The 27,194-nt window shown below is 45.8% G+C and overlaps 1 long non-coding RNA gene across 1 annotated transcript; it reads right to left on the bottom strand.

Moving 5' to 3' along the window:
- Positions 1-4,421: 4,421 nt before the first annotated feature.
- On the bottom strand, positions 4,422-7,112 carry LOC140720231 (uncharacterized). The gene is made up of 4 exons (XR_012097133.1): positions 7,072-7,112; positions 6,427-6,660; positions 4,598-4,620; positions 4,422-4,510 (listed from the first exon to the last, which is right to left on the bottom strand). It is a non-coding gene; the product is annotated as an uncharacterized lncRNA (long non-coding RNA).
- Between the last annotated feature and the right edge of the window lie 20,082 nt (positions 7,113-27,194).

Below are 27,194 nucleotides of genomic sequence, written 5' to 3'. Positions count from 1 at the left end.
CTTTTCCATGATATTACTAAAGGCCAGGGAGCGGTGATCACTGTCCCCCAAATGCTAACCCACTGACTGACCCGGTTCGTTACCGAATACTAAATCTAGTATGGCATTCCCCCTAGTCGGCCTGTCAACATACTGTGTCAGGAACCCATCCTGGACACACGTAACAAACTCTGCCCCATCTAAACCCTTGGAACTAATCAAGTGCCAATCAATATTAGGGAAGTTAAAGTCACTCATGATAACAACCCAGTTATTTTTGCACCTTTCCAAAATCTGAATCCCAATCTGCTCCTCGGTATCTCTGCTGCTACCAGAGGGCCTATAGAATACCCCCAGGAGAGTAACTGCTCCCTTCCTGTTCCTGACTTCCACCCATACTGACACAAAAGAATGTCCAGCTACATTACCCATGCTTTCTGCAGCTGTAACAGTATCCCTGAACTGTAATGCCACCCCTCCTCCCCTTCCCCACCCCCTCATCCCTTTTATAGCACTGAAATCCAGGAATATTGAGAATCCATTCCTGCCCTTGTGCCAGCCAAGTCTCCGTAATGGCCACTACATCATAATTCCATTTATGTATCCAAGCTCTCAGTTCATCACCTTTGTTCCTGATGCTTCTTGCATTGAAGTACACACACTTTAGCCCTTCTACTTTACTACCTTTACACCCTTTATTCTGCTTCTCTTTCCTCAAAGCCTCTCTATATGTTCGATCTGGCTTTACTCCATGCACTTCTTTCACTGCTCTATCGCTCCAGGTTTCATCCCCCTTGCAAATTAGTTTAAACCCCACGCCCCCCGATCCATGCCAGCAAACGTACCTGCAAGGAATTTGCTCCCCCTCGAGTTCAGGTGCAACCCATCCAATCTGTATAGGTACCACCTTCCCCAGAAGAGATCACAATGATCCAAAAATCTAAAACCCTGCCCCCTGCACCAACTTCTCAGCCACGCATTCAACTGCCATCTCCTGCAATTCTTACCATCAGTGTCACGTAGCACTGGCAGCAATCCTGAGAACTCCACCCTTTGGGGCCTGTTCTGCATCTTTCTGCCTAGTTCCCGAAACTCACACTTCAGGACCTCATCCCTCTTCCTGCATATGTCGTTGGTCCCAACATGTTTCACCACCTCTGGTTCCTTTCCCTCTCGGACCAGTATGTCAGGCAACAAGCCGTGCGGGATTCCTTTTCACGTCCACAAAATCTCCTGTCTGCTCCCCTGACTATAGAATCTCCAAAGACGACAGCTCTCCTCTCTTCCGTCCCATCCTTCTGCACCACAGGGTCAGACTCAGTGACAGAGGCCCTGCCACCGTGGCTCACATCTGGTCGGTCGTCCTCACCAACAGCATCCAGGATAGTAAACTTATTATTCAGGGGAATGGCTACAGAGGTGCTCTGCACTATCTGTCTACTCTCCTTCGCTTTCCCCCCTCGGACTGTTACCCAACGACTTGCTTCTGGCAGCCTAGGTGTGACTACCTCCCTGTAGCTCTCCTCTATGACTGCCTCATTCTCCCTTATGAGTCGAAGGTCATCCAGCTGCTGCTCCAGATTCCTCACACGTTCTTCCAGATCGCCTGGCCGCAAGCACTTCTGGCAGATGTGACTGCGGGAGACGGGAGCTCCCCCAAGACTGCCACATCTCACAGGAGAGGCACATCACCGTCTCAGGAGGCATTGTAAAGACTAACTGGGAAAAAGCTCGTCCTTCGCCTCTTCTTGGCGAAGCCTCTGTAGTCAAAGCCTCAAATCCCCACTCCTTCATTGGCCCACTCACTCACTGGCCGCTTGATGAAGTGGACCGTGGGTTCAACATCCGTCAAACCCTCCCAGATCATCCTCCTGAGGAATCTCACCCCGGAGTCTGTCTGTGAAGTGTTGATGTGACGTCACGTCAGAGGGCAGCTCAGTGCCACAGAACAGACAGACCGGGTAAGGAAGGCAGATTTCAATCCTAAATACAAATTTGTGCCTATTTCTGTGGCCGTGTGTCACACTCTGATAGTATATCCGTGTGTGTGTGTGTGTGTGTGTGTGTGTTTGTGTGTGTGTGCTGATTGTGGTAAATATCCGTGTGGTGTGTATACACATTGAAGGAGAGTGTGCACATTGAAGAATTTGTATGTCACACTGTGTCATCACATATCTAGTGCGTGTTGACAATGTGTCACACGTGATTGAGTTGTTTAAATGAATAAATGACTGTCTCTGAAGAGATTGGTTTCCAGGTTACTGAGGGAAATAACAACGTACATTGCTGAGGCTCTGACTACAATCTGCCAGTCCTTCCTGTGTGTGTGTGTGAGGGAGCTTTGCCAGGCCGGTTATGCTGTGTGTGCTTCTCCCGAGATGAAATCTTGACCCATGTCAATGCTTGTTGGTGTGTCCGAGCTCATTCTCACAATGCTTTAATGTAGTTGTCTGATAACCATAAGATATAGGAGCTGAATTAGGCCATTTGCCCATCGAGTCTGCTCCACCATTCAATCATGGCTGATCCTTATTTTTCCTCCTCAGCCCCACTACCTGGTCTTCTCCCCGTAACCTTTGATACTGTGTCCAATCTAGAACCTATCAAGCTCTGCCTTAAATACACATAACAAGTTCCAGAAATTCACCAGCCACTGGCTCAAATTTCTTCGCATCTGTTTTAAATAGAGGAGGCTGTTGAGGGTGTGCCCTCTTGTCCTAAACTCCACCACCATGGGAAACATCCTTTCCACATCTACCCTGTCTAGGACTTTCAACATTCGAAAGGTTTCAATGAGATCCTCCCTCATCTTTCTAAATTCCAGCGAGTACAGACACAGAGCTATCCAAAGTTCCTCGTATGAGAACCCTTTAATTCCTGGAATCATCCTTATGAAATGAAACTTCTGCAATGCCAGCACATCTTTTCTTAGATAAGGAGCCCAAAATTGTTCACAATACTCAAGGTGAGGCTTCATCAGTGCCTTATCAAGCCTCAGCATCACATCCCTGCTCTTGAATTGAATGCTATCTAAACCCCTTGAACTGAATGCTAACATTGGATTTGCCTTCCTCACCACTGACTCTACCTGCCAGTTAACCTTTAGGGTGTTCTGCAGAATGACTGCTAAGTCCATTTCCATCTCAGATTTTTGGGTTTTCTCCCTATTTGAAAAAAACTCTGCACATTATTTCGACGGCCACAGTGCATGGCCATGCATTTTCCAACATTGTATATCATTTGCCGCTTTCCTTCCCATTCTCCTCATTCAAATTCTTGTCCAGCCTAACTGTTTCCTCAACACTACCGGCCCCTCCACCAATCTTCGTATCATCTGCAAACTTGGAAACAAAGCCATCTACTCTAGGATAAGAGGGTATGATTTCAGGATCGAAGAACGTCCTTTTAGAACTGAGATGCGGAGAAATTATTTTATTCAGCGGGTGGTAAATCTCTGGAATTTGTTGCCACAAGTGGCTGTTGAGGCCAAGTCATATTTAAGGCAGAAATACGGAGGTTCTTGATCAGCCAGGGCATCAACTCGTGCTGAGACACCTGTATTTCTCTGTTATATTGACTAGCATGTTATACATGCATTGCACATTTAGACAGAGATGTAACGTAAAGATTTTTACTCCTCATGTATATGAAGGATGTTAGTAATAAAGTCAAATCGATACACATTTAATTTTTCTTTTAGTTCCTCTGTGTAGGTTTAAAAGCTTCCCAATCCGATGTCTTCCTACTAATTTTTGCTTTGTTGCTTTATCCCCTCTCTTTTGCCTTGACGTTAATTTGTCTTCCCTTGTCAGCCACTATTTACTATTTTGCCATTTGAGTATTTATTTATTTTTGGAATACATCTTTCCTTCACCTCTCTCAGTTTAAGAAACTGACACCATTTCTGCTCTGCTCTCATCCCTACCAGCATCTCCTTCCAGTTTGCTTTGGCCAACTCCTCTCTCAGACCACTGTAATTTATTTTCCTCCTCTGAAATACTACAATGTCGGACTCACAGCTCACAAAGGACTTGTGTATTTTTCTGAAAATCCTGGTCACCACACTGATACCCACTTTTATTCCGTACAATATCATCAAGTCGGTATTAATTTCCCAGCTCCTGTGGTAGGATTCAACTCATGTCTTGGTGTGTTAATGCAGTGTGTCTGGGATCAGGACAGGGTGGTTCATCTGCCAGTCCCGTGTATTGGTTGTATTGTGACCCTGTGCTGGTGTGTTCAGGGGTCTGACATCTCCAGCTGAACATGTGACAGTGATCCCTCCCAGTCGGTGGGGTTGATATGGAATAAACTTCAGTTCCCCTTCAGTCCATTATCATAGCCAATCCTTGCTTCAAATTATAACAGTTGTGTTTCATAAGCAAGGAAAAATGAATATTTGTAAGTTTTACCTCGATTAATGTCATCAAGCGTTTCTCTCAGCACTGTGTTCAACAAATAGAGGTGATCGAATTTTTCAACCGGTAGGGCCTCATCTGTCACCGACAATTCCTGGACATCGTCACTGATTCTGTAAATATTAAACTGCTGGTGATAAACTGGAATTTTGAAGTATTTTACAAATCCATACAGGGTTTCAGTAAAGAGCCTGTCCTACCTCCTGTTCAAACGAACTTCCTCCTGAAATAAATAAAAACACAAATCTGATGAGACATTGACTTACTTTCTACATCCTGAATTTCATGCAAACCTTAACAACGTGTTAAAAATTCCCGCTCCCTCAATCACTCACACACACGAACAATCAGAACCATGGGGTAAATTACAGGGAATGTTTCTGAAAGGATTACCACGTTCAATATCCTCCAAATCTCCCATTAAAACCCAGTTCCATCACAGGCTGTGAGTGTGTCTGGTGCGGTAGGTGTGAGGGTCTCTGAGCAGATGACAGTTACGGGAAAGACAGGACAGGCTGTGCATTTTCATCCTGATATGACGGCAGGATGATAAAACTGAACAACTTAAGATTAGTGATGGATTTGATCTTGTGCAGGTGGAGAAAGTACTTCATTTATGGCTAACACGAGAGGACACAGTTTTAAGGTGCTTGGAAGTAGTATAGAGGAGATGTCAGGGGTAAGTTTTTTTGGAATGGGTGGAATGAGCTGCCGGCAACGAAGGTGGAGGTGGATGCGATAGGGTCTTTCAAGAGACTCCCACACAGGTACATGGAGATTAGAAAAATAGAGAGCTATGGCTAACTCAAGGTAATTTCTAAAGTAAGTAGATGTTCGGCACAGCATTGTGGGACAAAGAGACTGTATTGTGCTGTAGGTTTTCTTTGCTTCTATGTTTCTATTTATGGGGAGACCTTCAGTCAAAGATAAAATGCCAGGAGGTTTTAAAATAAATCCCACAAAGAATTTAGTGACAAGAATATGGAACTCAATGCCACAGGAGTGGTTGAAATAGAACAGCAGAGACTGACTGTAATGGGGAAACTGGATAAACACGTGAGGGACCAGGGAGTTTGGGGCACTGTTGCTGGTTGTGGTGAGGAGGTGGCAGGAGGATTGTGGCCGAGGGGAAATTGATAGAAGATGGACCAAATGGCCTGCTCATGACGGAGAATGGGACACAATCCCATGTAAAACTTAATCCGACAAAGTAGAGACAGTGAAGGTTTCTGTAATCTGATGGAAACCGGATACGGAGGATAAGTCTGATGTGTGGGTCACATTCTTTGTTCTCACTGGTTGACAGAGATACCCTCACACCCACCGCACCAGACACACTCACAGCCTGTGACTGGAACTGGGTGTTAATGGGAGTTTTAGAGGATATTTAATGTGGTAATTAAGTACACAATCTGCAGCTCTGTGTTATGATCAGAGTAAATCATTTCAGAGAAGATTACATTCTGTCATGGGATGTACAGAAGTTGTGGAAGTCCAGTTTTAGGAAATCAACAGCCCTGATTAGTTCTATCAATTGTCTGGTGAGAAACAGTTTACTGCGATTTGTAAATGCTGTGTGTAGGAGCAACACATCTTTTTTCTATCTGCATTGTATTCTGTGTTAGGTGTTTATTACGATAACCAGTCACGTGAGTGGGGACGTGGTAAAAGCAAAGGGAATAAGTTACATATTCGTACTTTGTTCTGGGCTGTTTTGATCCTGGGACTGGCAGATGCCATATCTTTTGTTGACCGATTAATTGCAGTTTAATTTACGATTAATTATGCTGAAATTTCATCACTTAAGTATTGTATGTTTCTGATAAAGTATCGAATATCTATCTCTGACATTTTAGAATGTCATCAGCGGAGTGATTGGAGGTGCGTCATGCAAGGAGAACACTCTGTGTGAGGCACCAGCAGCGGCAATTGATTTGGTAGAATTGGCCGCTGTGCTGTGTTTATTTCAAATATACCACTGTTCATTTAGTTCAATTTCACAGAAATAAATTGAAATGTAATCCCTCACCTTGAGAAATATCACACCGTCTTTCTGATCCATCTTTTCCTTTAACTTTGAGATTTCCTCCTGAATAAACCTGATATTCTCTTGAATCTCTCGAAGATTTTTCTCCATTGGATTTAGAATCCTCGCCTCTTCCTTCCCGAGATCCCTGAGTAAACTCTGCTCTTTCTCAGTGATAATCTGGCGCAGTTCAGCAAACTGGGATATGATGTGGGTCTGAACACTGTGTGATTGTTTCTGTCGAATGAAAGGTGAAGATTAGTTTACTGCATTGCTGTGTTGTATTTCCTGATGATATTAAAGTGACCATTCGGTCCATTGGGGACCATACTACCTCTGAGACATTCCTGTCAACCCCTTCCCCTCACGTTTTCCTGAAATCTGTTCTCCCTTATTGACCCATTAACTCCCACCTGATTCATATAACCCCCCCCCCCCCACACTTTCACAGTGCTAATTGTAATTAACTATTCATCCAGCATGTCCTTGAGATGTGTCTGGTCACAGGGAGAGCATGCAAACTCCACACAGACAGCAGCAGAGGTCAGGATCGAACCCAGGTCACTGGAGCTGCGATACTCGGCTATTCTGCATTAAATGGAGCAAAGCTCGACAGTAATATCAGAAATTCCGCTCAGGAAGCCTCACCCGAACTCCGGAAATCTTCTCTTTCTGTTGCTGCTCCTTTTTCTGGAAGTCTGATTTCTTTTTTGTGAGAGTGTCTAAGGAAGATTTTAGCTGATCCTGGAAGTCAGAGAGTGAAGGAAATAGAAACAAAGATGCATCAAAAGAAACAGGTGATCAAACCCGATTATCACACAAAATGCCGGAGGAACTCAGTGAGTCAAGCAGCATCTATTCAGGGGAAATAAACAGTCGGTGCTCGGGATGAGACCCTTCATTAGGACTGGGAAGGAATGGGACAGAAGCCAGAATAAAAAGGTTGGGGATGAGAACCAGCTGACAGGTGACGGGTGAGACAACGTGAAGGGGAACGTGGGGTAGGGTGATGAAGTGTTAATCTGAGAGGGGACAGGTGGAAGAGGTAAAGGGCTGGAGAAGAAGGAATCTAATACGAGAGGACAATCGACCATGAAAGAAACGGGAGGAACTGGGCTGTTTGCGGCCCTGAATGGCGACGAGGGAGGAGGTTAGGAGTCAGGTGTAGCACTTGTCCCGCTTGCAGGTGTCAGTGCCAGGAGGGAGATCAGTGGGGAGGAGAGAGTGGATAAGTGCGATACAGTACGGGGAGCGATTCCTACAGAGAGCAGAGAGTTGCGGGGTGCGGAGGTGGGCTGTGGGACGGAGAGACGGTAGAATCCCATCGGATATGGCGGAAGTTGCAGACAGTGATGTGTTCGTTTTGGAGGCTCATGTGATGTTATGTAGGACAAGAGAAAATGGGTTGAGTATCAAATTAACGTTACTTTTACCTTGTAGATTTTAACAGCTTCTTTAATCGGCTTGAAGCGGTGCTCTCTGTGTTCCTGCGCGTCTCTACAGATCAGACAGATCAGTGTCTTGTCCGTTTCACAAAACAGCTTCAGTTCTTCCTCATGTTCCTCGCAGTGAAGTTTACTTTCCTTCCCTTTCGGATTCAGGTTTAGATTTCGAGCTTTTTCAGCCAGATTTGCTAAGGCCCGATTCACCCTGAGGGTGCGGCCAGCAAACACCTCTCTGCATTCCGGGCAGGAGTTTCTCTCCTCCCTTTCCCAACACCGTGTGATACAAGAGCGACAGAAGTTGTGTCCACACTCCAGTGACACCGGATCGGTGAAGAAATCCAGGCAGACGGGACAAATTAACTCCTCGCTCAAACTCTCGACCTGTCCTTTCGAAGCCATGTTAACTCCCGGCACTTCCTGATTCAGAATGCTTTCACTTTCCGGGAGCTGATGATCCCCCTGCAGTACCGCGATTGTCCACTATGCGCGCTGAGTCCCTGCGACTCAGGGAATGAACATGGTTTTGCTGGATGTGTTCAGTGGAAATTCTGGCCATTTCTATGTTAGTGTGAGATCAAAAACACATTAAACGGGCAACAGGTGGAGAAAACGTGGCCATGGACTGTCTAAGACCGGCTACAAGCGGAGCAGGGTTGGCCGTATTGCCAGCAACCCCATCTCTTAAAAACCTAGAGCGACAAAACGTCAGCTGAATCTCCGAAGGCCCCATCCCTGCGGTAGGAATGCCCTTCCCCTGGAAGACGATTGAAGTCCTGCGCTGAAAGGAGAAGCGATGCGCCCCCCTGGGGTGGTTCACTACTACAATAACTGTGAGGCTTCCTCAGCCAACCCGGCCCCTCCCTGTACAGTGTAGAGGATCCCTGTAGTTCCAATGGTGTCCCTGTAGTCTGGAATGTGACAGTCTCCAGCCAACAGTCCTGGGAACAGCCCGAGGATCAGTGAGCCTTCTGTCACGCAGCTGCTGTGGCACAGGCCCTTGCATCTTTCTCCACAGATCTTCGCCAGCCCACAGTCCGCAAAGAGGTGAGTGACCGTCTTGTCTCCACTGCAGTAATCTCGGGGCAGCGCGCTGTGGGAGTGATCTCCGGGCATGCAGCAAGGATCAGACTGGGAGGCCCCTTTCCCCGCCAGACAGGTGAGATCTGGTGAGGAGGCATTCTGCCAGATGGTCTGGACTGTCTGCTCAGGGAACCACTCCACTGTGTCCATCCAGTCCTTCTCCTGCAGTAACTGCAGGACATTCCGTGCTGACCACTGTCTGGTGTTCTTGTGGTCAAAGCCGCTGGTCTGAAAGAACTGTCACCAATTTCATTAACACAAGGTTCACACGGAGAAACTTCCTGACTGAGACAGACACAGTCTCACAGGGTATTTACAGGGTAGGGGCAGGAATGATGTTTCTCCTGGCTGGGCAGTGGAACCACTGATCACAGACGCAAAATCCGAGGTCACCTCAGCAGGACTGAGATGAGGAGAAATTTCCCCAACACAGTGCAGTGAATATTTGGAGTTTTCTCCACAAGTTTTCTAAATTAAACGGACATATTTATGGGCTCGGCGATGTTCGGTAGCAAAGTGGCGCTGAGGTCAAAGATCAACCATGTTCTGAGTGAGGGGCAGAACAGCGCATCGGGCCGAACGGCCACGCCTGCTCCTGTTTCTTATTTTCTAAATCACGAGTTTTCCTTTGCGCCTTGCTCCTATGGTCTTCAGCCTGTTGGATTGCACAGGGGAGCGGTGAGAGCTCCGGAGATCCATCAGCAGCCGCTGCGGTTATTTCATGCTCTTGTTATTTATCGCTGTTTCCCCATATTTTCATTTGCACAGTTTGCTACCTTCAGCACTCTGGCTGATCTTTCACTGCTTTCTTCTGTTATGGTTACTATTCTATACTTTTTCTAAGTATGTTCGCAGGAAAATGCTTCTCGGGTGACTTATCTGTACTCTGATAATAAAATTTATTTAGAAATTTGAGTTTCGGGGAACTTCCTTTGATTCTGACAACAAACTGCGACTGACATCTCCAGCTCCCAGCAGCAGCCCGTCCTCACACACTTAAAGCCAATCAGCGACCACCGCTGGGAGAGGGTTGCTCGCATTGGCTGAGGGGTGTCAGTGGGCGGGACGCTAAGCGCCAGGCCCGGCCGGAAGTTGGAACCGGGACCGAGTGAGGCCGGAGACCGGGAGCTGCGCCTCGGGTTTCGGCTGCACCACCGGCGGGTCATGAATCCTTTCGAAGGCAGAGCTGAAGAGACTGGCGGAGATTCCGTGAGATGTTTCAGCTACACGGAGGGCGCCCGGCCTTTCCCCGCCGAGGATCGGGGCCTGTTGTCTGGTGTTGTCTCGCAGACCCGTCCCTTCCTGCTGGGAGACGGGAGCAGCCCCGCAGCGGCTGCCGATGGATCTCCGGAGCTCTCACCGCTCCCCTGTGCAATCCGAATGGCTGAAAACCAAGGGAGAACAAGGCGCAAAGGTAAACTCGTGCTTTAGAAAATAAGAAACAGGAGCGTGCCAGGCCACTCGGCCCGTTGCGCCTATTCTACTCTTTCCTCACAACAGTCCTGATCTTTGACATCAGCGCCACTTTCCTGCAACGTTCCCATCATCGCTGAGACCCTAAATTTGATTTTTGAATATAGAAAACTTGTGGAGAAAATTTCAAATATTCACCACAATCTGGGTGAGGAAATTTCTCCGGATCTCAGCCCTGCTGAGGTGACCTCGGATGTCGAGTCTGTGACCCATTGTTCAACTCCCCCCCCCCCCCTCCACCAGGGAAAACATTATTCCTGCCCCTACCCTGTGAGTCTGTGTTTGTTTCAGTCAGACCACCTCTTATTTCTCTAGTTTTGAGACAGGCCCAATCATTGTAATCTCTCTGAGGACACTACCACAACCCAGAATCAATCTGGGAAAATTCTTCATTCCCTTTATCCGATAGACTGCCTCTGGGACGGGGACAAGACCTGTGCACAGTGTTCCATGCAGGCTCTCAACAGGACCCCATTCAACTTCAGAGGAGATTTTTATTCTTGTATTAGACCATAAGAAAATATTCCCTATCATGTCTGCTCAGCCATTTTATCATGGCCGATCCATTTTTTCTCTCTGCAGCAATCGCCCATCTCCCCCCCCCCCCCCGCCCCCAACACCGCCCCCGTCCCCGTCATGCCCTGACCAATCAAGAATCAATCAACCTCTGTCTTAAAAATACAGAATGAATTGGCCTCGCAAGCTGCCTGAGGCAAAGATTTCCACAGATTCAGTTCTCCCTGCTACAGAAATTCTCCTCATCTCTGTTCCAAATGGACACCCTTCTATTTTGAGGCTGTGTCCTTAGACATGCCCACCAGAGGAAACACCTTCTCCACATTCACTCCATCAAGCTCTCTCAGTATTCAATAGGTTTCAATTAGGTCACCCCTCATTCTTCTGAATTCCAGTGAATTCAGACCCTGAGCCATCGAATGATTTTCATATAACAAGCCATTTAATCCTGGAATCATTTTCATGAACCACATTTGAACCCTTTCCAGTTTCAGCACACCCTTTTCAAGATAAGGGGCACAAAACTGCTCTCAATACTCCAAGAGAGGCCTCACCAGTGCTTTATAAAGACTCAACATTACATCTTTGCATTTATAGTCTTGCCCTCTTCAAATGAATGGTGACATCGCATATGACTTCCTCACCACAGACTCCTGCAAATTAACCTTCAGGGAATCCTGCTCAAGGACTCTCAAATCCCTCTGCATCTCAGTTTTTGAAATTTCTCTCCATTTAGAAAATAGTCCATAAGACCATAAGAACTGTAAGACATAAGAGCAGAATGAGGCCATCTGGCCCATCGAGTCTACTCCACCATCAATCATGGCTGATCCTTTGTTTTAAATCTCCTCCTCAACCCCAGATCCCGGCCTACTTCCCGTAACCTTCGATGTCATGTCCAAACAAGAAGCTGTCAATCTCTGCATTAAATACACCCAACGACCTGGCCTCCACAGCTTCATGGGGCAACAAATTCCACAAATTCACCACCCTTTTGCTGAAGAAATTTCCTTGCATCTCTGTTTTGAAAGGACGCCCCTCTATTCTGAGGCTGTGCCCTCTTGTCCTAGACTCTCCTACCATGGGAAACATCCTTTCTGGATCTACACTTTTCGGCCTTTCAACATTCGAAAGGTTTCAATGGGATCCTCCCTCATCCTTCGGAATTCCAGCGAGTACAGACACAGAGCCATCAAATGTTCCTCGTATGATAACCCTTTCATTCCTGGAGTCATCCTTGTGAACCTCCTCTGGACCCTTTCCAATGCCAGCACATCTTTTCTCAGATGAGGGGGCCAAAACTGCTCACAATACTCAAGGTGAGGCCTCACCAATGCCTTATCAATGCTCAGCATCACCTACTTGCTCTTGTGTTCTAGACCTCTTGAAATGAATGCTAACATGCATTTACCTTCCTCACCAACAGACTGACTCAACCTGCAAGTTAACCTTCAGGGTGTTTTGCACAAGGACCCCCAAGTCCCTCTGCATCTCAGATCCCTGGATTTTCTCCCCATTTAGAAAATATTCCACACATTTATTTCTACCACCAAAGTGACTGACCAGGTCTTTCCCAACATTGTATTTAATTTGCCACTCTCTTGCCCATTCTCCTAATCTGTCTAAATCCTTCTGCATCCTACCTGATTCCTCAACAGTACCAGCCCCTCCACCAATTTCGTATCATCTGCAAACTTGGAAACAAAGCCATCTATTCCATCATCTAAATCATTAATATAGACCATAAAAAGAACCGGTCCCAATCCCGACCCCCGTGGAACACCACTAGTCACTGGCAGCCAACCAGAAAACAATCCTTTTATTCCCACTCACTGCCTCTTACCAATCAGCCAATGTTGCAACCAGGTTAGTAATTTTCCTGTAATACCATAGGCTCTTAACTTGGTAAGCAGCCTCATGTGTGGCACCTTGTCAAAGTCCTTCTGAAAGTCCAAGTACACAACATCCACAGCATCCCTTTTATCTATCCTGCTTGTAATCTCCTCAAAGAATTCCAACAGATTCATCAGGTAAGATTTACCTAAAGGAAACAATTCTGACTTTGTACTATCTTGTCCTATGTCACCAAGTACTCCATCACCACATCATTAACAATTGACTCTAACATCTTCCCAACCCCTGAGGTCAGGCTAACTGGTCTATAATTTCCTTTCTGCTGCTTTCCTCCTTTCTTAAAGAGTGGAGTGTCATTTGCAATTTTCCAGTCATCTGGCATAGTCCACAACAATCTCTGATGCCTCCTCTTTCAGAACCCTAGGGTGCAGTTCCTCTGGTCCGGGTGACTTGTGTACCTTCAGGTCTTTCATCTTTTTGAGCACCTTTTCTCTTGTAACAGTAACTGCACCCACTTATCTTCCTTCACACATTACACCATCAGGCATACTGCTAGTGTCTTCCACAGTGAAAACTGACACAAAGTACTCATTTAGTTCATCAGCCATCTCCTTGTCCCCTGTTATTATTTTCCCTGCCTCATTTTCTAGCGGTCCTATATCCACTGTCATTTCTCTTTCATTTTTAACATACTTGAGAAAACTGTTACTATCCACGTCAATATCATTTTCTAGTTTGGTTTCAGATTTCATCTTTTGCCTTTTTTAGTTGCTCTCTATAGGTTTTTAAAAATGTTCCAATTGTCCATCTTCCCACTAATCTTTGCTTTGAACATAGAACATAGAACAATACAGCACAGTACAGGCCCTTCAGTCCACAATGTTGTGCCGACCCTTAAACCCTGCCTGTCAGAAAACCCGCAACTTAAATTTCTCCATATACCTGTCTAGTTGTCTCTTAAATTTCAGTAGTGTATGTGCCTCCCCCACTGACTCGGGCAGTGCATTCCACGCACCAACCACTCTCTGAGTCAAAAAACCTTCCTCTAATATCCCCCTTGAACATTCCACCCCTTACCTTAAAGCCATGTCCTCTTGTATTGAGCAGTGGTGCCCTGGGGAAGAGGCGCTGGCTGTACACTCTTCTATTCCTCTTAATATCTTGTAAATCTCTATCATGTCTCCTCTCATCCTACTTCTCTCCAGAGAGTAAAGCCCACGCTCCCTCAATCTCTGATCATAATCCATACTCTCTAAACTAGGCAGCATCCTGGTAAATCTCCTCTGTACCCTTTCCAATGCTTCCACATCCTTCCTTTCGTGAGGTGACCAGAACTGGACATGGTTCTCCAAGTGTGGCCTAACCAGAGTTTTATAGAGCTGCATCATTACCCCACGACTCTTAAACTCTATCCCTCGACTTATGAAAGCTAACACTCCATAAGCTTTCTTAACTACCCTATCTACCTGTGAAACAACTTTCAGGGATCTGTGTTCATGTACTCCCAGATCCCTCTGCTCCTCCACACTCCCAAGTATCCTGCCATTTACTTTGTACTCTGCCTTGGAGTTTGTCCTTTCCAAAGTGTACCACCTCACACTTCTCTGGGTTGAACTCCATCTGCCACTTCTCAGCCCACTCCTGCATCCTATCAATGTCTCTCTGCAATCCTCGACAATCCTCTACACTATCCACAACACCACCAACTTTGTGTCATCTGCAAACTGCCAATCCACCCTTCTACCCCCACATCCAGGTCGTTAATAAAAATCACGAAAAGTTAAAGGTCCCAGAACCGATCTTAGTGGGACACAACCCTTCTTTCCGAATGTACTCCCTCCACCACGATCCTCTGCTTTCTGCAGGCAAGCCAATTCTGAATCCACCTGGCCATATTTCCCTGGATCCCATGCCTTCTGACTTTCTGAATAAGCCTACAGTGTGGTACCTTGTCAAATGCCTTACTAATATTCAACTAGTTCAATACACTGAACTACCCTCATCTATATGCCTGGTCACCTCCTCAAAGAACTCTATCAGGCTTGTTAGACACAATCTGCCCTTCACAAAGCCATGCTGACTGTCCCTGATCAGACCATGATTTCTAAATGTCCATTGATTCTATCTTTAAAAGTCTTTTCCAACAGCTTTCCCACCACTGACGTAAGGCGCACTGGTCTATAATTACCCGTACTATCCCTAATACCTTTTTTGAACAAGGAGACAACATTCGCCTCCCTCTAAATCTCTGGTACCATTCTCGTGGACAACGAGGACATAAAGATCCTATCCAGAGGTTCAGCAATCTCTTACCTCGCCTCGTGGAACAGAACATAGAACATAGAATAGTACAGCACATTACAGGCCTTTCGGCCCACAATGTTGCACCGACCCTCAAACCCTGCCTCACATATAACCCCCCAATTTAAATTCCTCCATATACCTGTCTAGTAGTCTCTTAAACTTCACCAGTGTATCTGCCTCCACTACTGACTCAGGAAGTGTATTCCGCGCACCAACCACTCTCTGAGTGAAAAACCTTCCTCTAATATCCCCCTTGAACTTCCCGCCCCTTCCCTTAAAGCCATGTCCTCTTGTACTGAGCAGTGGTGGACTGGGGGAGAGGCGATGGCTATCCAGTTTACCTATTCCTCTTAATATCTTGTACAACTCTATCGTGTCTCCTCTCATCCTCCTTCTCTCCAAAGACTAAAGCCCTAGCTCCCTTAATCTCGGATCATAATCCATACTCTCTAAACCAGGCAGCATTCTGGTAAATCTCCTCTGTATCCTTTCCAATGCTTCCACATCCTTCTTATAGTGAGGCGACCAGAACTGGACACAGTACTCCAAGAGTGGCCTGACCGGTGTTTTATAGAGCATCGCGACTCTTAAACTCTTTCCCCATAAGGTTTTGTAACTACCCTATTCCCCAGTAGCCGGGGGAATATTCCATCAGGCCCCGGTGACTTATCCGTCCTAATATATTTTAACAACTCAAAACACCTCTTCACCCTTAATATCAACATGCTCCAGAACATCAACCTTACTGATATTGTCCTCACCATCTTCAAGTTTCCTGTCATTGATGAATACCGAAGAGAAGTATTCATTGAGGACCTCGCTCACTTCCACAGCCACCAGGCACATCTTCCCACCTTTATCTCTAATCGGTCCTACCTTCATTCCTGTCAACCTTTTGTTCTTCACATAATTGAAGAATGCCTTGGGGTTTTCCTTTATCCTACTCACCAAGGCCTTCTCATGCCCCCTTCTTGCTCTCCTCAGCCCCTTCTTAAACTCCTTTCTTGCTACCCTATATTCCTCAATCGACCCACCTGATCCTTGCTTCCTAAAAATCACGTATGCTGCCTTCTTCCATCCACCTCACTTGTCACCCAAGGTTCCTTCACCCTACCATTCTTTATCTTCCTCACCAGGACAAATTTATCCCTAACATCCTGCAAGAGATCCTTAAACATCGACCACATGTTCATAGTAGATTTCCCTGCAAAAACATCATCCCAATTCACACCCCCATTTTTAGCCTTATAGCCTCATAATTTGCCCTTCCCCAATTAAAAATGTTCCTGTCCTCTCTGATTCTATCCTTTTCTATGATAACATTAAAGGCCAGGGAGCGATGGTCGCTGTCCTCCAGATGCTCACCCACTGAGAGATCTGTGACCTGACCCGGTTTGTTACCTAATACTAGATCTAGTATGGCATTCCCCCTAGTCGGCCTGTCAACATACTGTGACAGGAATCCATCCTGGACACACTTAACAAACTCTGCCCTGTCTAAACCATTGGAACTAATAAGATGCCAATCAATATTAGGGAAGTTAAAGCCACCCTGTTATTTTAGCACCTTTCCAAAATCTGCCTCCCAATGTGCTCCTCGGTATCTCTGCTGCTACCAGGGGGCCTATAGAATACCCCCAGTAGAGTAACTGCTCCCTTCCTGTTCTTGACTTCTACCCATACTGACTCAAAAGAGGATCCTGATACATTACCTACCCTTTCTGTAACTGTAATAGTATCCCTGATCAGTAACACCACCCCTTCTCCTCTCCCCCCCCCCCACCCCATCCCTTTTAAAGCACTGACATCCAGGAATATTGAGAATCCATTCGTGCCCTGGTGCCAGCCAAGTTTTCTGTAATGGCCACTATATTATAATTCCATGTATGTATCCAAGCTCTCAGTTCATCACCTTTGTCCCTGATGCTTCTTGCCTTGAAGTACATACACTTTAGCCCTTCAACCTTACTACCTTTACACCCTTTATTCTGTTTCTCTTTTCTCAAAGCCTCTTTATATGTTAGATCTGGCTTTACTCCATGCACTATATTTGCAGCTCTCGCATGACCTTTATCCTCCTCCACCTCACTATCTGCTCTAACACTCTGGTTCCCCTCCCCCTACAAATCGAGTTTAAACCCCCCATCCCCCCTCCCCCCCCCACCGAGCAGCACTAACAATCCTTCCCGCAAGGATGTTAGTCCCCCTCCAGTTCAGGTGCAAACCATCCCGTTGGAAAAGGTCCCACCTTCCCTGGAACAAGACCCAATTGTCCAGAAACATGAAGCCCTCCCTTCTGCACCAACTCCTTAGCCACGTATTTAGCTGCGTTATCTTCCTATTTCTAGCCTCACTAGCTAGGCGTCCTGTGTATAACTGCCATCAACGTTCTGTTACCTTTGCAGTTTCTAAACTCAACCCACAGTGATTTAACATCTTCTGACTCTATGTCACATCTTTCCCCTGATTTGATGCCATTCATTACCGGTAGGGCCACATCACACTCTCTGCCTACCTTTCAATATAACGTGTAAACTTGGACATTCCATTCCCAACTACAACCATCCTTCAGCCACGATTCAGTGATGGCCACAACATCGTACGTGGCAATCTGTAATATTGCAACAAGATCATCCACCTTATTTCTTATATTACGCACATTTAGATACAACACCTTGAGCTCTGTGTTTGCTGTCCTTTCTGATTTTGCATCCCTGATGATTTGATACTAAGTCCCATCACCTGCCTGCCCTTCCTGACAATCTGACTGCATGCTATCTTTACTTTTTTACCATCCATCCTATTCTGAGTCCCTTCACTCCGATTCCCACCCCGCCCTGCCAGGTTAGTTTACACCCTCCCCAACGGCTCTTAACAAACCTGCCTGTGATACTATTGGTCCCCCTCGGTTGCAGGTGCAACCCGTCACTTTTGAACAGGTCATCCCCTCAGAAGAGATCCCAGTTATCGAAGAACCTGAAGCCCTGCCTTCTGCACCAGCTTCTCAGCCATGTATTTACCTGCCAGATCATCCTGTTTCTGCCCTCATTGATGCGTGGCACAGGTAGCAATCCAGAAATTACTACCTGGGAGTTCCTGCTTCTCAACTTTCTACCGAGCTCTTGAAATTCACTTTTCAGGACCTCATTGCTTTTCCTTCCTATGTCATTGGTACCAATATGTACCAAGACAACTGGCTGCTACCCCTCCCTCTCCGAAATGTTGTGGATGCGATTTGAGACATCCCTGACCCTGGCACCTGGGAGGCAACATACCATCCAGGTGTCCCGTCCATGTCCACAGAATCTCCTGTCTGTTCCCTCACTGTCGAATCCCCTATCACTACTGCTCTCTTCTTCTGTCACTTTCCCTTTTAGTCAAACCTTTTATTTCTGAAACAAAACTCAAGTCCCTTTTAATGTCATTTCGACCATAACTGCTGGTGCAGTACACAGTAAAAACGAGACAACGTTTATCAGGACCATGCTGCTACATGAAACAGTACAAAAACTAGACTGAACGACGTAAAAAACAACACAGGGAGAACTACACTAGACTACAGACCTACCTAGGACTGCATAAAGTGCACAAAACAGTGCAGGCATTTCAATAAATAATAAACAAGACAATAGGGCAGTCAGGTGTCAGTCCAGGCTCTGGGTATTGAGGAGTCTGATAGCTTGGGGGAAGAAACCGTTACATAGTCTGGTCGTGTGAGCCCGAATGCTTCGGAGCCTTTTCCGAGATGGCAGGCAGGAGAAGAAATTGTATGAGGGGTGCGTGGGGTCATTCATAATGCTGTTTGCTTTGCGGATGCAGTGTGTGGTGTAAATGTCCGTGATGGCGGGAAGAGAGACCCCCGATGATCTTCTCAGCTGATCTCACTATCCACTGCAGGGTCTTGCGATCTGAAATGGTGTAATTTTTGAACCAGGCAGTGATGCAGCTGCTCAGGATGCTCTCAATACAACCCCTGTAGAATGTGATGAGGATGGGGGGGAGTGGGAGGTGGACTTCCCTCAGCCTTCGCAGGAAGTAGAGATGCTGCTGGGCTTTCTTTGCTATGGAGCTGGTGTTGAGGTGAGATTCTCCGCCAGGTGAACACCAACAAATTTGGTGATCTCTACCGAGGAGCCGTCGATGTTCAGCAGGGAGTGGTCGCTCCGTGCCCTCCTGAAGTCAACAATGATCTCTTTTACATAATCTAGCAGAGATAATAATAATAAATAATAACATTTAAAAATTGTAATAATAGATAAGTAAGTCAATTATGATATACTTATACTGGGTAGATTAAAAAAATAGAAACACTGTATATTAACCCTTACATACCGTTCAGATCAAATTTGACCCGTTTTGAAATTTGACAGCAGGATAAAAACACCCTAAATGCCATTTTTAGCCGAAATTTTATGATTTTCCTAAAGTGACCGAAAATGAGCCAAAATGAAACTACTTTAAATTTTATACTTTTGTACACGTGCTACAATTTTTTTGTACATTGAGGCTGTACCCGGTCAAATTTGACCCGTATCTATTGAAATGGATTTTAGATCTCTGAGACATTAATTAAGGACTAATCACCCATTTATTACTGTCAGATAGGCTGTTTATACATTCTAAATAGATTTTTGGTTCAAAATTTGATATAGACACTTGTTATGAGGGGATTTTTGGGCTGGGTCAAAATTGTTTATACAGTTATATTAATAGCAAAAGGATAGTGAGGGATAAAATTGGTCCCTTAGAGAATCAGAGTGGACAGTTATGTGTGGAGCCAAAAGAGATGGGGGAGATTTTGAACAATTCCTTTTCTTCGGTATTCACTAAGGAGAAACATATTGAATTGTGTAAGTAGGGTAGTTATGGAAACTGTGATGATTAAAGAAGAGGAAGTACTGACGCGTTTAAAGAATATAAAAGTGGATAAGTCTCCGGTGCCTGACAGGATATTCCCTAGGACCTTGAGGGAAGTTGGTGTAGAAATAGCAGGGGCTCTGATAGAAATACTTCAAATGTATTAGAGACAGGGATGGTGCCAGAGGATTGGTGTATTGCTCTTGTGGTTCCATTGTTTAAAAATGGTTCTAAGAGTAAACCTAGCAATTATCAGTAAGTTGTAAGTTTATCGTCAGTGGTGGGTAAATTAATGGGAAGATTTCTTAGAGACGGTATATATAATTAGCTGGATAGACAGGGTCTGATAAGGAACAGTCGACATGGATTTGTGCGTGGAAGGTCAGGTTTGACAAAGCTTACTGAATTTTTTGAAAAGGTTACTAGGAAGGTTGACGAGTGTAAAGCAGTGGATGTTGTCTATATGGACTTCAGTAAGGCCTTTGACAAGGTTCCACATGGAAGATTAGTTAGGAATGTTCAGTCGTTTGGTATTAATATTGAAGTAGTAAAATTAATTCAACAGTGGCTGGATGGGAGATGCCAGAGAGTAGTGGTGGATAACTGTTTTTCAGGTTGGAGGTCGGTGACTAGTGGTGTGTCTCAGGGATTTGTACTGGGTCCAATGTTGTTTGTCATATACATTAATGATCTGGATGATGGGATGGTAAATTGTATTAGCAGGTATGAGGATGATACTAAGGTAGGTGGCGATGTGGATAATGAAGAAGGTTTTCAAAGCTTACAGAGAGATTTAGGCCAGTTTGAAGAGTGGGCTGAAAGATGGTGGATGGAGTTTAATGCTGATAAGTGTCAGGTGCTACATTCTGTCAGGACTAATCAAAATAGGACATACATGGTAAATGGTAGGGCATTGAGGAAAGCAGTAGAACAGAGTGATCTAGGAATAATGGTGCATAGTTCCCTGAAGGTGGAATCTCATGTATATAGGTTGGTGAAGTAAGCTTTTGTTATGCTGGCCTTTATAAATCAGAGCATTGTTGGGATGTAATGTTAAAATTGTACAAGGCATTGGTAAGGCCAAATTTCAAGTATTGTGTATAGTTCTGGTCACCGAATTATAGGAAAGATGTCAACAAAATAGAGAGAGTACAGAAGAGATTTACTGGAATGTTACCTGTGTTTCAGCACCTAAGTTACAGAGAAATGTTGAACAAGTTAGATCTTTATTCTTTGGAACGTAGAAGTTTGAGGGGGGACTTGATAGAGGTATTTAAATTATGAGGAGGATAGATAGAGTTGACGTGGATAGGCTTTTTCCATTGAGAGTAGGGGAGATTCAAACAAGAGTACATGGGTTGAGAGTCAGGTGGCAAAAGTTTAGGGGTAACACAAGGGGGAACTTCTTTACTCAGAGAGTGGTAGCTGTGTGGAACGAGCTTCCAGTAGAACTGGTTGAAGCAAGTTAGATTTTGTCATTAAAGAAGATGAGGTAGGTATATGGACAGGAAAGGAAGGGTTATGGGCTGAGTGCAGATAGGTGGGACTAGGTGAGAGTAAGCATTCGGCATGGACTAAAAGTGCTGAGATGGTCTGTTACCAATGGTCTGCTGTAATTGTTATATAGTTATATGGTTATACTGTGAAGATATAGAATATGAATGGATTGCCTGGGTTAAAATATGTGAGGTAGTGTCCAAAGATTCAATGACCATTTAGGAATCCTATTGGTAGAGGCTGTTACCCTACAACCATCATGCTCCTGAACCATTGTGGATAACCTAAACCACCAAGAAATCTCCGCTCTTTCCACAACCTACATGCTTACTTTCAAGGAGTTTACAACTCACTGATTTCGTCTTTTTTTTCTTTCAAATTTTCTTTTTCCTACATATTGGCTGTTTCTCCGTCTTTGTGTCTTGTGTAGTTTTTAATAAAATCTGTAGTGCTTGTTTTCATCTAAGCAGCAACAAGAAATTTAATCTACATGAAGTGTGTGGTAACATGCGGGTATTGACAATAAATTTACATTGAACTGTCAGGCAAGGATTGTAGGTTTGATTTATTGCTGTAAGGGTGAGAATAGTGATGGAGATTGCAGAAGAACTGATGTGATCAGCCGGATTTACTGTATCTAGTCCAAGGGTGGAACAACATTCCTATCAACATCGAACTCATTAAAAAACTGTCCAGAAACATGCCATTAATTTATCATTTAATGCCCCACTATACTAACGCAATCAGCCAAAATAATGTCCCCACGTGTCCATTCCCTGCATACTCATGTATTTATTTAAGAGACATTTGATTCCCTCTGTCATACTTACCTCGAGTAACACCCCTGGAAGGGCATTTCATGCATCCACCACAATATGCCAACAAAAACTTGCCCCACATATCTACTTACAACTTAACCCCACTCAGTGTAATCGTATGCCACCTAGTCTGTGATTGTTCAGTCCTGTGTCTAGTCTATCTATGACTCTGTAATCCTGCAAACAATTGTTAAATATCCCTTCAGGTGCCGCAGCTCGAAAGAAAACAGCGCAGGTTTGTCCAATCTCTGCTTTCAATCTATGTCTGATCTCAACAGGTGCTACACCTGTTCATGTACTCACACAGCAATATTCAAGGTCCCGAACAGTCACCCCTAGGGGAAATGACACTTCGCCTGTGCGTGTTTCGGGGTCACTGACTGTTTCCAGTCTCCTATGCAGTGACCAGGCCTGACACCCATTGGGGAGCTGCTTTGTTAGGTAGGAATTTGAATGGCTGGTCGGCCTGTTGTCACAGAAAAGTAATGCCATCAGGACAGATGGCTCCTGGTACCTTGGCACAACAGGCAGAGCTGAAAGCTTTAGTTGAAGCCTGTAAGCTAGCAGAAGGAAATAATCAAATATTTACACGGATCCTTGATATGCTTTCCGAGTGATTCATGACTTTGGAAATTCATGGAGATAAAGAGGATTTCTTACAGAAACAGGATAAATAACAGGAGCATGAAATAACCGCAGCGGCTGCTGATGGATCTCCGGAGCTCTCACCGCTCCCCTGTGCAATCCGACAGGCTGAAGGCCAAGGGAGAACAAGGCGCAAAGGTAAACTCGTGATTTAGAAAATAAGAAACAGGAGCAGGCGTGGCCATTCATGATGAGCTGTTCTGCTTCTCACTCAGAACATATCTGATTTTTGCCCTCAGCGCCACTTTCCTGCAACGTTCCGAACATCGGCAAGCCCGTAAATATGTCCGTTTAATTTAGAAAACGTGAAGAAAACTCCAAATTTTCACTGCACTGTGGGTGGGGAAATTTCTCCTCATCTCAGTCCTGCTGAGGTGATCTCGGATTTTGAGTCTGTGATCCCTGGTTCCACTGCCCAGCCAGGGGAAGCATCATTCCTGTCCCTACCCTGTAAATACCCTGTGAGACTGTGTCTGTCTCAGTCAGGAAGCTTCTCCATGTGAACCTTGTGTTAATGAAATTGGTGACAGTTCTTTCAGACCAGCGGCTTTGACCACAAGAACACCAGACAGTGGTCAGCACGGAATGTCCTGCAGTTACTGCAGGAGAAGGACTGGATGGACACAGTGGAGTGGTTCCCTGAGCAGACAGTCCAGACCATCTGGCAGAATGCCTCATCACCAGATCTCACCGACAGGCAGCAAGACCTCGCCTGTCTGGCGGCGAGAGGGCCCCTCCCAGTCTGATCCTTGTTGCATGCCCGGAGATCACTCCCACAGCGCGCTGCCCCGAGATTACTGCCGTGGAGACGAGAGGGCCCCTCCCAGTCTGATCCTTGCTGCATGCCCGGAGTTCACTCCCACAGCGCGCTGCCCCGGGATTACTGCCGTGGAGACGAGAGGGCCCCTCGCAGTCTGATCCTTGCTGCATGCCCAGAGATCACTCCCACAGCGCGCTGCCCCGAGATTACTGCAGTGGAGACGAGACGGTCACTCACCTCTTTGCGGACTGTGGGCTGGCGAAGATCTGTGGAGAAAGATGCAAGGGCCTGTGCCACAGCAGCTGCGTGACAGAAGGCTCACTGATCCTCGGGCTGTTCCCAGGACGCGCAGGAAAACCGACAGCGAGTGCTGCTGGAAGATCATCACTCGGGGAAAGACGCCCGAAACTTGTTGGCCTGCCATTAAATCGAGATGTCCGGAGAGCAGGGGTTCCCAACCTGGGGACCACGGTTACTGGTATTGGTCCTTGGCATAAAAAAAAGTTTGGGAACCCCTGTCGTACAGGAATGCTGCCGACTGGCGCATTCCAGACTACAGGGACACCACTGGAACTGCAGGGATCCTCTACACTGGACAGGGAGTGGCCGGGTTGGCTGAGGAAGCCTCACAGTTATTGTAGTAGTGAACCACCCCAGGGGGGCACATGGCTTCTCCTTTCAGCGCAGGTCTTCAATCGTCTTCCAGGGGAAGGTCCTTCCGACCGCAGGGATGAGGCCTTTGGAGATTCAGCTGACGTTTTTGTCGCACTGGGTTTTTAAGAGATGGGGTTGCTAGCCATTCGGCCAACCCTCCTCCGCTCGTAGCCGGGCTTAGACAGTCCATGGCCTAGTTTTCTTATCTGTTGCCCGTTTAATGTGTTAAATGTGTTTTTGTCTTTAATGTGTTTTCGATCCCACATTAAACTTAGAAATGGCTAGATTTTCCACTGAACACAACCAGCAAAACCCTGTTCATTCCACGAGTCTGCAGAGCGCGTAGTGGACAATCGCGGTACTGCAGGGGATCAGCTGCTCCCCGAACGTGAAAGCATTCTGAATCAGGAAGTGCCGGAGTTAACATGGCTTCGAAAGGACAGGCCGAGAGTTTGAGCGAGGAGGTAACTTGTCCCATCTGCCTGGATTTCTTCACCGATCCGGTGCCACTGGAGTGTGGACACAACTTCTGTCGCTCTTGTATCACACAGTATTGGGAAAGGGAGGAGAGGAACTCCTGCCCGAAATGTAGAGAGGTGCTTGCTGGCCGCACCCTCAGGGCCAGTCGGGCCTTAGCAAATCTGGCTGAAGAAGCTCGAAATCTAAACCTGGATCCGAAAGGGAAGGAAAGTAAACTTCACTGCGAGGAACATGAGGAAGAACTGAAGCTGTTTTGTGAAACGGACAAGACACTGATCTGTCTGATCTGTAGAGATGCGCAGGAACACAGAGAACACCGCTTCATGCCGATTAAAGAAGCTGTTAAAATCTACAAGGTAAAAGTAACGTTAATTTGATACTCAACCTATTTTGTCTTGTCCTACAAAACATCACATGAGCCTCCAAAACGAACACATCACTCTCTGCAATTTCCGCCATATCCGATGGGATTCTACCGCCTCTCCGTCCCACAGCCCACCTCCGCACCCCGCAACTCTCCGCTCTCTGTAGGAATCGCTCGCCGTACTGTATCGCCCTGATCCACTCGCTCCTCCCCACTGATCTCCCTCCAGGCACTGACACCTGCAAACTGGACAAGTGCTACACCTGACTCCTAACCTCCTCCCTCGTCGCCGTTCAGAGCCGCAAACAGCCCAGTTCTTCCCGTTTCTTCCATGGTCGATTGCCCTCTCGTATTAGATTCCTTCATCTCCAGCCCTTTACCACTTCCACCTGTCCCCTCTCAGCTTCTCACTTCATCACTCTCCCCCACGTTCCCCCTCATGTTGTCTCACCCGTCACCTGTCAGCTGGTTCTCATCCCCAAACCTTTTTATTCTGGCTTCTGCCCCATTCCTTCCCAGTCCTAATGAAGGGTCTCATACCGAAACACCGACTGTTTATTTCCCCAGAATAGATGCTGCCTGACTCACTGTGTTCCTCCGGCATTTTGTGTGATAATCGGGTTTGATCACCTGTTTCTTTTGATGCATCTTTGTTTCTATTTCCTTCACTCTCTGACTTCCAGGATCAGCTAAAATCTTCCTTAGACTCTCTCACAAAAAAGAAATCAGACTTCCAGGAAAAGGAGCAGCAACAGAAAGAGAAGATTTCCGGAGTTCGGGTGAGGCTTCCTGAGCGGAATTTCTGATATTACTGTCGAGTTTTGCTCCATTTAATGCAGAATAGCAGAGTATCACAGTTCCAGTGACCTGGGTTCGATCCTGACCTCTGCTGCTGTCTGTGTGGAGTTTGCATGCTCTCCCTGTGGCCATGACAGTTTCAGACACTTTCCAAGGACATGCTGGATGAATGGTTAATTATCAATTAACCCTGTGAATGTGGGGGGAGGGTGGATGTGAATCAGGAGGGAGTTAATGGGTCAATGAGGGAGAATAGGTTTCAGGAAAGCGTGAGGGAATGGGGTTGACGGGAATGTCTCAGATGTAGTATGGACCCCAATGGACCGAATGGTCACCTTCATATCAAAAGGAAATACAACACAGCAACGCAGTAAACTAATCTTCACCTTTCATTCAACAGAAACAGTCACAGAGCGTTCAGACCCACGTCACATCCCAGTTTGCTGAACTGCGCCAGATTATCACTGAGAAAGAGCAGAGCTTACTCAGGGACCTCAGGAAGGAAGAGGTGAGGATTCTAAATTCAATGGAGAAAAATCTTCGAGAGATTCAAGAGAATATGAATAATTTTCTCCTGAATAATTCAGGAGAAAATCTCAAAGTTAAAGGAACAGATGGATCAGGAAGACAGTGTGATATTTCTGAAGGTGAGGGATTACATTTCAATTTATTTCTGTTAAATTGAACTAAATGAACAGTGGTATACTTGAACTAAACACAGCACAAAGGCCAATTCCAACAAATCAATTGCCGCTGCTGGTGTCCTCACACAGAGTATTCTCCTTGCATGACGAACCTCCAATCACTCCGCTAATGACATTCTAAAATGTCGGAGACAGATATTCAATCCTTTATCAGCAACATACAATATTTAAACGATAAAATTTCAGCATAATTCTTCGTAAATTAAACTGCAGTGAATCAGTCAACAAAAGATATGGCATCTGCCACTCCCAGGATCAAAATAGCCCAGAACAAAGCACGAATACGTAACTTATTCCCTTCGCTTTTACCACGTCCCCACTCACGTGACGGATTATCATGATAAATACGTAAAACAGACGTGTTGCTCCTACACACAACATTTAAAAATGGCAGTAAACTGTTTCTTGCCAGACAATTGATGTAACTATTCAGGGTTGTTTTTGTCCCAAAACTGAAATTCCACAAATTCTGTACATCCCAGGACAGAATGTAATCTTTTCTGAAATGATTTACCCTGATCA

This window comes from Hemitrygon akajei, unplaced genomic scaffold (assembly GCF_048418815.1).
Source record: "Hemitrygon akajei unplaced genomic scaffold, sHemAka1.3 Scf000038, whole genome shotgun sequence".
Taxonomy (NCBI): domain Eukaryota; kingdom Metazoa; phylum Chordata; class Chondrichthyes; order Myliobatiformes; family Dasyatidae; genus Hemitrygon; species Hemitrygon akajei.
Note: the sequence above shows the minus strand (reverse complement) of the source record. Positions and strands in the feature narration are given on the sequence as shown.